The sequence below is a fragment of the Canis lupus genome, chromosome 36 (assembly GCF_011100685.1).
Source record: "Canis lupus familiaris isolate Mischka breed German Shepherd chromosome 36, alternate assembly UU_Cfam_GSD_1.0, whole genome shotgun sequence".
Classification (NCBI taxonomy): Eukaryota; Metazoa; Chordata; class Mammalia; order Carnivora; family Canidae; genus Canis; species Canis lupus.
In genome coordinates this window covers 29,408,773-29,418,714 of record NC_049257.1, presented here as the reverse complement: position 1 = coordinate 29,418,714, position 9,942 = coordinate 29,408,773, and the positions used below count along the sequence as shown (strand labels likewise).

General features: G+C 41.7%; 1 long non-coding RNA gene across 1 annotated transcript; it reads right to left on the bottom strand.

Annotated features, from left to right (window-relative positions):
* Nucleotides 1-1,256: 1,256 nt before the first annotated feature.
* LOC119877903 lies at nt 1,257-9,490 on the bottom strand. The gene is made up of 3 exons (XR_005384893.1): nt 7,882-9,490; nt 6,769-6,877; nt 1,257-1,410 (listed from the first exon to the last, which is right to left on the bottom strand). It is a non-coding gene; the product is annotated as an uncharacterized LOC119877903 (long non-coding RNA).
* Nucleotides 9,491-9,942: the final 452 nt, after the last annotated feature.

Here is a 9,942-nt window from a genome sequence, read left to right as displayed (position 1 = left end):
TGTCTTAGGAAACAGGTGCCTGGGGCGGGGGGGGGGGGGGCCTGGTGGGGGAGCCTCCGCCTTTGGCCCAGGGCGTGACCCCGGGGTTCCAGGACCGAGTCCCACGTCGAGGTCCCTGCATGGAGCCTGCTTCTCCCTCTGCCTGGGTCTCTACCTCTCTCTGTGTCTCTCTCTCTCCCTGTCTCTCTTTCTCTGTGTCTCATGAATAAATAAGTAAATCTTAAAAAAAAAAAAGAGAGAGAGAGAGAGACAAATGCCCAACGGCCACCAAAAGAGACTCACTGAAGCCAATTCAAGCAAGAAGATTTAGTGTAGTGACTCTTAAAAGAGAAACTGAGGCAGGTGACCTGAACCCGGCAGCACCAAGCCGGGGAGCTGGGGGCCTTTACTCCGGGGGCCAGGAGGACAGGCGCTCCGAGGGCACAGAAGCAAGGACTGTGAGTGGCTATAGCTGGGCCAACCCTATTGGGCAAAGCCTTGTTGGCTCCGATGGGCTCCTCGGAGGCCTCCTTTTCTCCGAGCTGAGGGCACGGCCTCCGCCTGAGGTTCTGGTTGGTGTCTGGCCTTGTTGTCCAACTACTGTGACCTGAGTGGGCGGGGAGTGACAAGAACCTGGAAGAAGGGCCCCTAATGGGGGTGGCCCTCTGCGATGCTGGGGCTGGAGAGTAGGAGACTCGCCGTAGCTCTGAAGACTTGGCAGCAGGATTGCCCCGGGCCCTCCCCTCGTTCCCTGCCGTCGGTGTGACCGTGCAGCACCCTGCAGATCTGCTTATTACTATCCTCTCCAGAAACTTCCCTCTGAGTATAAGCTCAGTTTCTAAAAAGGGGAAGAAGCCTGGACCACCTTCATGAGCCAGGCCAGTGTCCGCTCTGCCCAACAGCTGTAAATAAGGGTGCGGTGACCTACGCTCCCTCCATTCACTGGACACGCCGGCAGGAGAGTCACTGCGGGGTAGACACGGATGTGCAGTAAAGCCCTCGCTTCTTCTTTTTGCCTTACTTCTGCTAATACTGCCTAGAGATACCCAGAACTGCACGGTGGAGTTCTAGACCTAGTGGAGGAAACAACTTTGGAGACCAAAAGATGGGATAGTATCCACGGGACTATTCGCTCCAGGGCATCATCCCACATTGGGATTTTCCACATGGCTTAGGTCGAAGCACCATGGGGTTTTTTTTTTTTGCTGACTATGAACACATGCACACACACAACATTTTCATTCATTTTGTTTAGAAATGTAATATTTTTCTATCTTTTAATATTCTTATGGCTTTACTCTGAGAATGTCAGGTGTTGTCATTTGTTACAAAGGTAATTTCCAATAATATATTCATATTATAGATGAGATGAATTCAGTTCCTACTATGCAGTAAAGAATGGTGCCAAAATGACATCAGAAAAATTACCATCTGGAGGGTAAAGAGAAGAAACAGGCTGAATGTATTTTCCAAGTCAATAATGAAACAATTAAGACAAAACAACATACTTTTAAAATATTAATTTTTTTCATTTACATGGACCCTGTGAAATATTTAGCCTGGTGATATTACAGCCCACGAGGTCCACAAGAAATATTTTCCAATGAGTAAGATATTTATATTTACACATCAAATATTCAAAAGTTTTGTGTATGTTTACAGAACTCTCAAAATACTTTCATGTTGATTTTCTTTTAGTACGACAACTAAGGTAGTATTCCCATTCTCCTATTTATAGGAAAGATTCGTGAGCGCTACTGAAAATTGTATAAAAGATCTCATATTAGACATAGGTTCCATCAGCAAGTGAATAGTGAGAGGCAACTAGTTCAAATAAGCTTTAAAACAACATTAGTCTGCGTAATTATGGACTCTAAGAAAGGCAAAATGTCCCTCAGAGGATATTTAGGATAATCTTTCATTTCTGCAAGCCAACCTGCAGCGCTCGTCGAATATGCCAATTCAGCATGCCTTCAAGCGTCTTCTGTGATGAGAATCTTCCAACATCACCAAAGAGGCTTTCATTCTTGGACAGCGGAACTCGCCCAAATGTTCCTTCTTAATTGAGCCAGTGCGCCTAATGCATCAAGCCCCCTTGGATGGTGGAGATCAAAGTGATACCTTTTCACACGCGTGCCTTTTAGAAGTATTCCTTCTTAGTGTTCCAAGACCCTCTCCTAAGATGTGGTGCCTGCAGGCTTCCAGATGCAGCTAGTAACTGAAACTAAAGCAGCTAGCGCTTTTGACCCCCTTACAGCATAAAGATTAAGTAAATGCAAAATTTGCACTATTTGCAGAGAACTATACTAGAGGAGCCGGGGGGGACGTACCTCGTAGACTATACTGCTGACCAAGGACCTGGTCGATGGCTCTAACTCTGACTGCACGAGCTGCAGCAACAGCAGGGAGAACAAAACGACCTCAAAAACAGCTGCGTCGGAAGACCAGAAACAAGGAAAGCGCACCAGATACGGTATGAGTGGCATTGCCGTAGAGTTTCTTCCTTTAACATCAAGGTTCTCTGACGCCACGGGGAACAGACTTAGAAAGGAGCGTGGACCACACTGGCCTACAGTGATAACAGGAGGATTCTAACAAATCCAAGCAGATACCGAGGCAAAACAAGATGACTCCATTTGTTCCCTGCTTGAGGCAAATACTAAGACTCTAAGAAATTACCACCTTTACTCATCAAGGATGAATAAAAAGAAGAGGGCAACTTAGAAAAGATTCTGTAAGAACAGTAAAAAAAAAAAAAAAAAAAAAAGCACACTTTTCAAGAGGTGGACAAAGGACACGCTTTTAAGAAAGACACTTAAACCTGGAGAGAGAAATGGACATCCACATCCATGAGGCCCAAAAGACCTCAAATAGTTTGAATCAGATAGGGTTAACCTGAGGCACATTATAATTAAATTTTGACAGTTTTGACAAGTCAAAGAAAGAATTTTAAGAGCAGTAAGAGAAAAGATAGAAGCTGTATACAAGAAAAACTCCCATAAAACTAGTGGATTTCTCAACAGAAAGTTTTCAGACCAGGAGAGAATGGGATGACATATTCAAAATACTGGAAGAAAATAGCTGTCAACCAAGATTTCCAAACCTGGTAAAGCTGTCCTTCAGAAGCAGGGATAAAGACTTGCTCGAACAAACAAAAACTGAGGGAATTCATTACCACCAGACTGCCTTATGGAAAATGCTAAAGAGGGTTCTTCCTTACAGGAATGCTGAAGACAGTTCTTTGAGTGGAAGTAAAAGAATTCTAATTGACATCATAAAAACTCAAAAAAGTAGCATAAATCTCACCAATCATAGTAAATATACAGTCATAGCAATATGGTACCATATTGCATATTACCATAGCAATATGGCAGTAGTGATGCATAATTCATTTACAATTCTATTTTAAAAAGAAAACAAACCATAACTACAATAATCTGTTATTAGTTACACAATAAAAACATGTCGATTGTAATAGCAAAAACCTAAAATCTGTGGGGGAGGAGAGGTAAAACTATAGTTTACAGATTCTATTGAAGTTAAATTGCTACAGTTTAAAAATAAGGTGCTATAAGTTGAGATATGCTCTGTAAGCCTTATCAACCACAAGGAAAAAATTCTGTAGTAATTATACAAAAGAACACGATAAAGAAGTCACAGTATGCTAATACCAAAAGACATCAAAACACACCAAAAAAGACAGCAGAAACATGGAAAAAAAGATCTACCAAACAAACAGAAAACGATTAACAAAATGGTAATAGTAAATTCCTACCTATCAATAATTAAAGACAAACTAATTAAATTCTCTAGTTAGAGGATAATAGAATGGCTGAATGGATAAAAAGAAAATACAAGGGCAGCCCCGGTGGCTCAGCGGTTTAGCGCTGCTTTCACCTGGGGTGTGATCCTGGAGACCTGGGATCGAGTCCCACATCGGGCTCCCTGTGTGGAGCCTGCTTCTCTCTCTCTGTCTCTCATGAATAAATAAATAAAATCTTTAAAAAAAAAAAAAAAAAAGAAAATACAACAAGATACTGCCTTTACGAAACCCACTTTAGGTGTGGGTGGCTCAGTCAGTTAGGCATCTGACTCGATCTCAGCTCAGGTCTTGATGTCAGGGTCATGAGTTCAAGCCCAGCATTTATTAAAAAAAAAATATATATATATATGTATATATATATATACTCACTTTAGCCTTAAAGACATATAGACTGAAAGTGAAGGATGGAAAAAGACACTTCAGAAAAATGGTAATTTTTTTAAAAAGCAATGGAAGCTAGGTTTATAGCAGATAAAATAGACTTCAATCTAAAAATGGTAAAAAAAACAAAACCAAAACCAAGTCACTATATAATGATAAATGGGTAAATATATCAAAAAGATAAAACAGTTCAAAATATGCACCCAACATCAGAGCACCTAGAAATATAAATAAAAAATTAACAGAGCTAGGGATGCCTGGGTGGCTCAGTAGTTGAGCTTCTGCCTTCAGCTCAGGGCGTGACCCCGGGGCCCTGGAATCGAGTCCCACATCGGGCTCCCTGCAGGGAGCCTGCTTCTCCCTCTGCCTGTGTCTCTGCCTCTCTCTGTGTCTCTCTTGAATAAATAATAAAATCTTTTTTAAAAAATTAACAGAACTAAAAGGAGAAATAAATAATAATACAATATAGGTGAGGATTTTGTATCCCATGCTCAACAATAGATAGTTCATCCAGAGAATCAATAAGGAAATAGTGGATTTGAACAACACCATAGACCAAATGGCCCTAACCAACATATACAGAGCACTCTACCCCAAAATGGCATAAAACATATTCTTCTCAAGAGCACATGGAAGATTTTCTAGCATGTTAGGTCTGTTTTCTAGGATATTTCTAGGCTATGTTAGGCCACAAAACAAGTCTCGGAAAATTCAAGAAGATTGAAATCATACCAAGTGTCTTCTCTGAACACAATGGCATGAAACTAGAAATCAATAAGAAGAGGACAACTGGAAAATTCATGAACTCATGGAAATTAAATAATACTCTCCTGAACAACCAATGGATCAAAAAATAAAGAAGAAATTTAAAAGTTTCTTGAAACAAATAAAAATGAAAACACATACTAGGACTTATGGGATGTAGCAAAAGCAGTTCTAAGAGGGAAGCTCAAGGCAACAAATGACTATATTAAGAAGCAAGAAAGATTCTAAATAAACAACCTAACTTTTTGTCTTAATGAACTAGGAAAAGGAAAACGACATGAGTCCAAAGTTATCAGGAGAAAGGAAATAATAGAGAAAAAAATAAGTGAAATAGAGAACAGAAGAATAGAAAAGATTACCCAAACCAAGAGTTGGTTTTTTGAAGAGATAAACAAAATTGACAAACCGTTAGCTAGACTAAACAAGGCAAAAAGACAAAGGACCCAAGTGCCAAATCAACAAAATTGTAAATGAAAAAGGGGACATTGCAATTGATACCACAGAAATTCAAAGGATCCCAAGAGGCCAACAAATCATACAACCCAGAATAAATGGAGAAGTTCTTAGAAACACAATTTACCAAGACTGACTCAGGAAGAAATAGAAAATCTGGGTAGAATTGGTACTATCACTACAGAAAATCCTCAGTCAGTATGGAGAATCCTCGAAAAATTAAAAGTAGAACTACCATGTGATTCAGCAATTCCACTTCTGGGAATACATCCAAAGGTGACAAAAGCACTAAATTGAAAAATGCACTTTTGTGTTAATAGCATTATTTATAATAGCCAAGACATGGAAACAACCTGAGTATTCACTGATGGATGAATGAAAGAGGTTGAAGGATACAGATACAATGGACTATTATTCAGCCACAAACTGACAAAAAACACAAAGAAATCCTCCCATTTGTGACAATATGAATGGATGGACCTGGAAGGCATTACGCTAAGTGAAAAAGTCAGACAAAAAGAAAAATACTGTATGATCTCACTTGTATGGGGAATCTTAAAAAATAAATATATATCAGACCTCAGACCTGTGGTTAACAGAAATGGGGAGGTAGGTGGATAGGAAATTGGAGGACGGTGCTCAAAAGGTACAAACTTCCAGCTGTCAGTCAGTACTAGGGATATGACGTACAACATGATGATGACAGCAAACACTGCTATATGATACATAGGACAGCTGTTGAGAGAGTAAACCCTAAGAACTCTCATCACAAAGAGAAAACATTTTTTCCCTTTTTTCTTTTTTTTTCTTTTCCTTTTACTGTGTCTATATAAGAAGATGGATGTTAGCTGAATTATTATTGTGGTTATTATTTCAGAGTGGACATAAATCAAATCATCATGGCATATGCCTTAAACTTATACAGTCAGGTATGTCAGTTATGCCTCAGTGAAACTTGGAAAAGTAGAGCTCTGCCAGAAAGAAAAAGAAAAAAGTTGAGGGGGAAAAAATGATGATGGGCAGCCCGGGTGGCTCAGCAGTTTAGCGCCTGCCTTCAGGCCAGGACGTGATCCTGGAGTCCCAGGATCGAGTCCCACATCAGGCTCCCTGCGTGGAGCCTGCTTCTCCCTCTGCCTGTGTCTCTGCCTCTCTCTCTATCTGCATCTCTCATGAATAAATAAATAAATAAATGATGAAAGAGTAAATAATAGATAAGAATGACCAAAATCAAGCAAATAAAACCAGATACAAAATATAGATGATTGGTATTCTTTAAGAAGAATCTGAAGCAATGGAACAGAAACAGTAATGTCACGTACTAAGACACTGGGTTGATCAAGTGCCAAAAATATTAATGAAAAACTCACGAAATGATCCTGGTTGAAGTCTTAACTATAAAGATTTGTTGTTAATGTCAGCAACACATAGAGAATAAAAAATTAGATTCAGGATTATGCCTTCGATATCACAGATCACCTGCAAGATATATAGCAATATTTTTAGAGTTAAAGGAGAAAGATTTTTATCCAAGTATTTTATAGCCAGCCAAACTGTCATTCACCTGTGAAAACAATTGTAAGATAATTGACGTTATTCAAGGCTACATTCCATTCACATTGTCTTCCTGCAAAAAGTATTCAAGAAATTATTCAAACCAACCAAAGAACGAATCAACTACATAAAGAAAACAGAGAAGCTATGTCATAAAAGGACAGGTGTTGATTAATAGGAACCATTTAAGCATAAAATTAAACAAAAAAAAAAAAAACATAAAATTAAAATGACCCTGACTTTTCTGATACGTGTCCTCAAGTTCCTCTCTCATTCATTAATCACGCATGGGCCATATGCCAAGTCCTACTTAGCTTGATATAAATGCAAACAAAAAATCGATGCTTACCTAATTTTTGCCTCTTTGTATCTATATTTTTTTATTATTCTGCAAACAGCGTTTCTCATTCTCTTTAGTATTCTGAAATTTATTAACTACATATCCAAGCATGGCAATAATTGCAATTAATTTCATCCTGTAACATCCGATAAGCTCTTTCTGCTTGAGGTACATATCCCTTTGTAGTGGGAACTTTTTTGTTGACGATAATTTTTAAAAACAAGAAGCTCTTTCCGATTCTCTGCTCCTTTTAGCTGGCCATCTATTTTGACCTCCCTCTCTTAGCCATTTTTCACCCGTCCAGTTTTTGTTTTTAACCATCTTTCCATAGTTCCCAGGTTTTTCTTTCTTTTGGCCTCTAGATTGTAACACATTATTACTAGCTTCTGCCCAGACCTGAAAAGCAAACGCAGAGCTCTTGAGACCATGAAGCCCAGTTAAAAATTCCAGATATGAAGTTCTTTGGTTTTCTGCAACCACAGTGGAGGCACTGAGGTCTGGTCCCTAGCTTCTTGGGTGACTCAGAGGTATTTCCACTGAAAAAAAAAAATCTCATGGTATGAATGAGCAATTTTCCTGAGTTCCTCACCTTAGTACATGGTCAAAGCCTGGTTTCTGTGGTCTTACTGAACATTCTGCAAACCTCCTTATGTCCTGTAGTACATGACTTTATACTTGGAACCAGCCAGAGTGATTCTCTTGTCCAACCCTGTGCTAGCAGATAACAAGGGGTAAAACTTTCACGTTCATATTTTTACTTATTCCCCCGAGACGGTCAGTCAGCACTCTCCATTCATATTTGTTCCTCTAACAGTTTCTGTAAATTTGTCAATGGCCGCATATGCACCTGCTAGTGGCCCTGTATATTCCTTTTCTATTGATATTTTAAAAATTCCCACAAACAGTGACTTAAGACAACACTCATTATGAGGGCACAGTTCCGTAGGTCAGAGGTCAAGGCGGGCCCAGCCGCGCTCTCTGGTCCGGGTATTGTGAGACCCAAGTCCAGAAGTCAGCAGGACCTACTCTTAGCCGGAAGCTCCAAGGAAGAATCAGATTTCAACCTGACTCGTGTCGCTGGCAACATCCGGTTCCCTGCTACAGGTGTACCCCATTACCTTTCTGGTGTCAGCCAGAGGCCACTTTGCTCCTCCTGAGGCCCCCAGCCTCCCTTCCAGGTGGCCTCCTGCACCCTCAGTGCCAGCAAGGAAACTGGGTGCTTCGCTCCGGGCCTGGCCCCCTGCCCGAGCCAGAGACGCTGCTGTGATCTTACAGGAGTCGTGTGTGTAGCTCAGGACGCCCCGACTGACCTCAGCAGCAGAGCCCTGGGCCCGCCCTTGGGTTTGCTTCTGTCGCATGGACACTGCTGAGTCTCCGCGGCCCCAGCCAGACGCCGGGGTGCGGCCTGCGGCCCTGGGCCGTGGACACACACCCCTCTCCGCAGAAGCAGCCCCCTGACCCGTGTGTCCTCAACTGGCCCCTCTATGTGCGCCTCCGGGAACACTGGGCCAAAGGCCGGGGCTCCCAGGAAGCTGCACCGCCCTGACGCCCTTCCCGAAGCAAACATCCGGAGCCACCCGCCTTCCCTGGGTGCCCTCGGTCCTCCCAAACCCGCCTCAGCGTTTCAGTCCGTGCCTGCACCTGCTGCCACCCTCACCCGGCCCAGTGCACCCTGTTGTGAGCAGCGCGACTTCCTGCACCGACCTCTGTGCACCGGCTTCCCGCACCCCACGGCCTTGTCTCCCACAGTCCAGCGACCCGGCATTCCAGGCCCCACTTTTTCTCTCTTAACCTAGGTACTTAAGATTGATTGATAAAATGTATTGGTTCTGGTCTTTATGGTGTATGTCTTTCTGGTGACATACAGCTAAACTGTCTTGCCGAAGGGACAACAACTTAATTCATGAAACTCCAGGCTTAGCAACGACTCCTTTCCCGGTCTCACCGCCTCCCTCGTCTCTGGGGCAATATGCTTCCCACTATGACTTGGAAGGGAGCACAACAAGCTGAAGGGAGAAATTTAATTCCCTGATTTACTATTTGCAAATATTACTCATGTCACACAGTCTCAAGAGATGAAGCAAACATATGGGACAGTCACCTGGCTATGAAAACGTTTGAAAGTCTCAACTGACAGACATAAAAACAAACGTCTTACATCTAGACCGAAGTTCTGTCTAACAATCTGTGCTTTCTCTTTTTAACCTCCATGAACGCATGAATATTCCGACTTTTATCACCCCCCAAAACGGAATTTGTGAGCTTTCCTCTAGCTTCCATAAAGCCTCGTGCGCCTTGAACATGTGGCCTTCCCGGAAATGACGCCTCGCACTTACAGGGGAGCAAGCTGCATCTAATGACAGTGAGTGAGCGTTAACAGGCCTAACAATTATTTGCTATTGTTCACTTCTTAAAGTTCTCTTCAAGGTTAATTCTTTAACTATATACGCTCCATATGTATGGAATGTATAGGGGAATATATATTGTCCATATATGGAGAGAGAGGGAATGACAGTTGAGTGAATGCTTTGCTCTGAAGCCCAACTCGTTCTATAGAAAGTGGAGACTGTCAGTCATTTATCTGGATTTTTTAAAAATTGTAAGTGTGGATGATCTAAGTGAATTCAGTTTATGATTTCTGTGGGTCTGA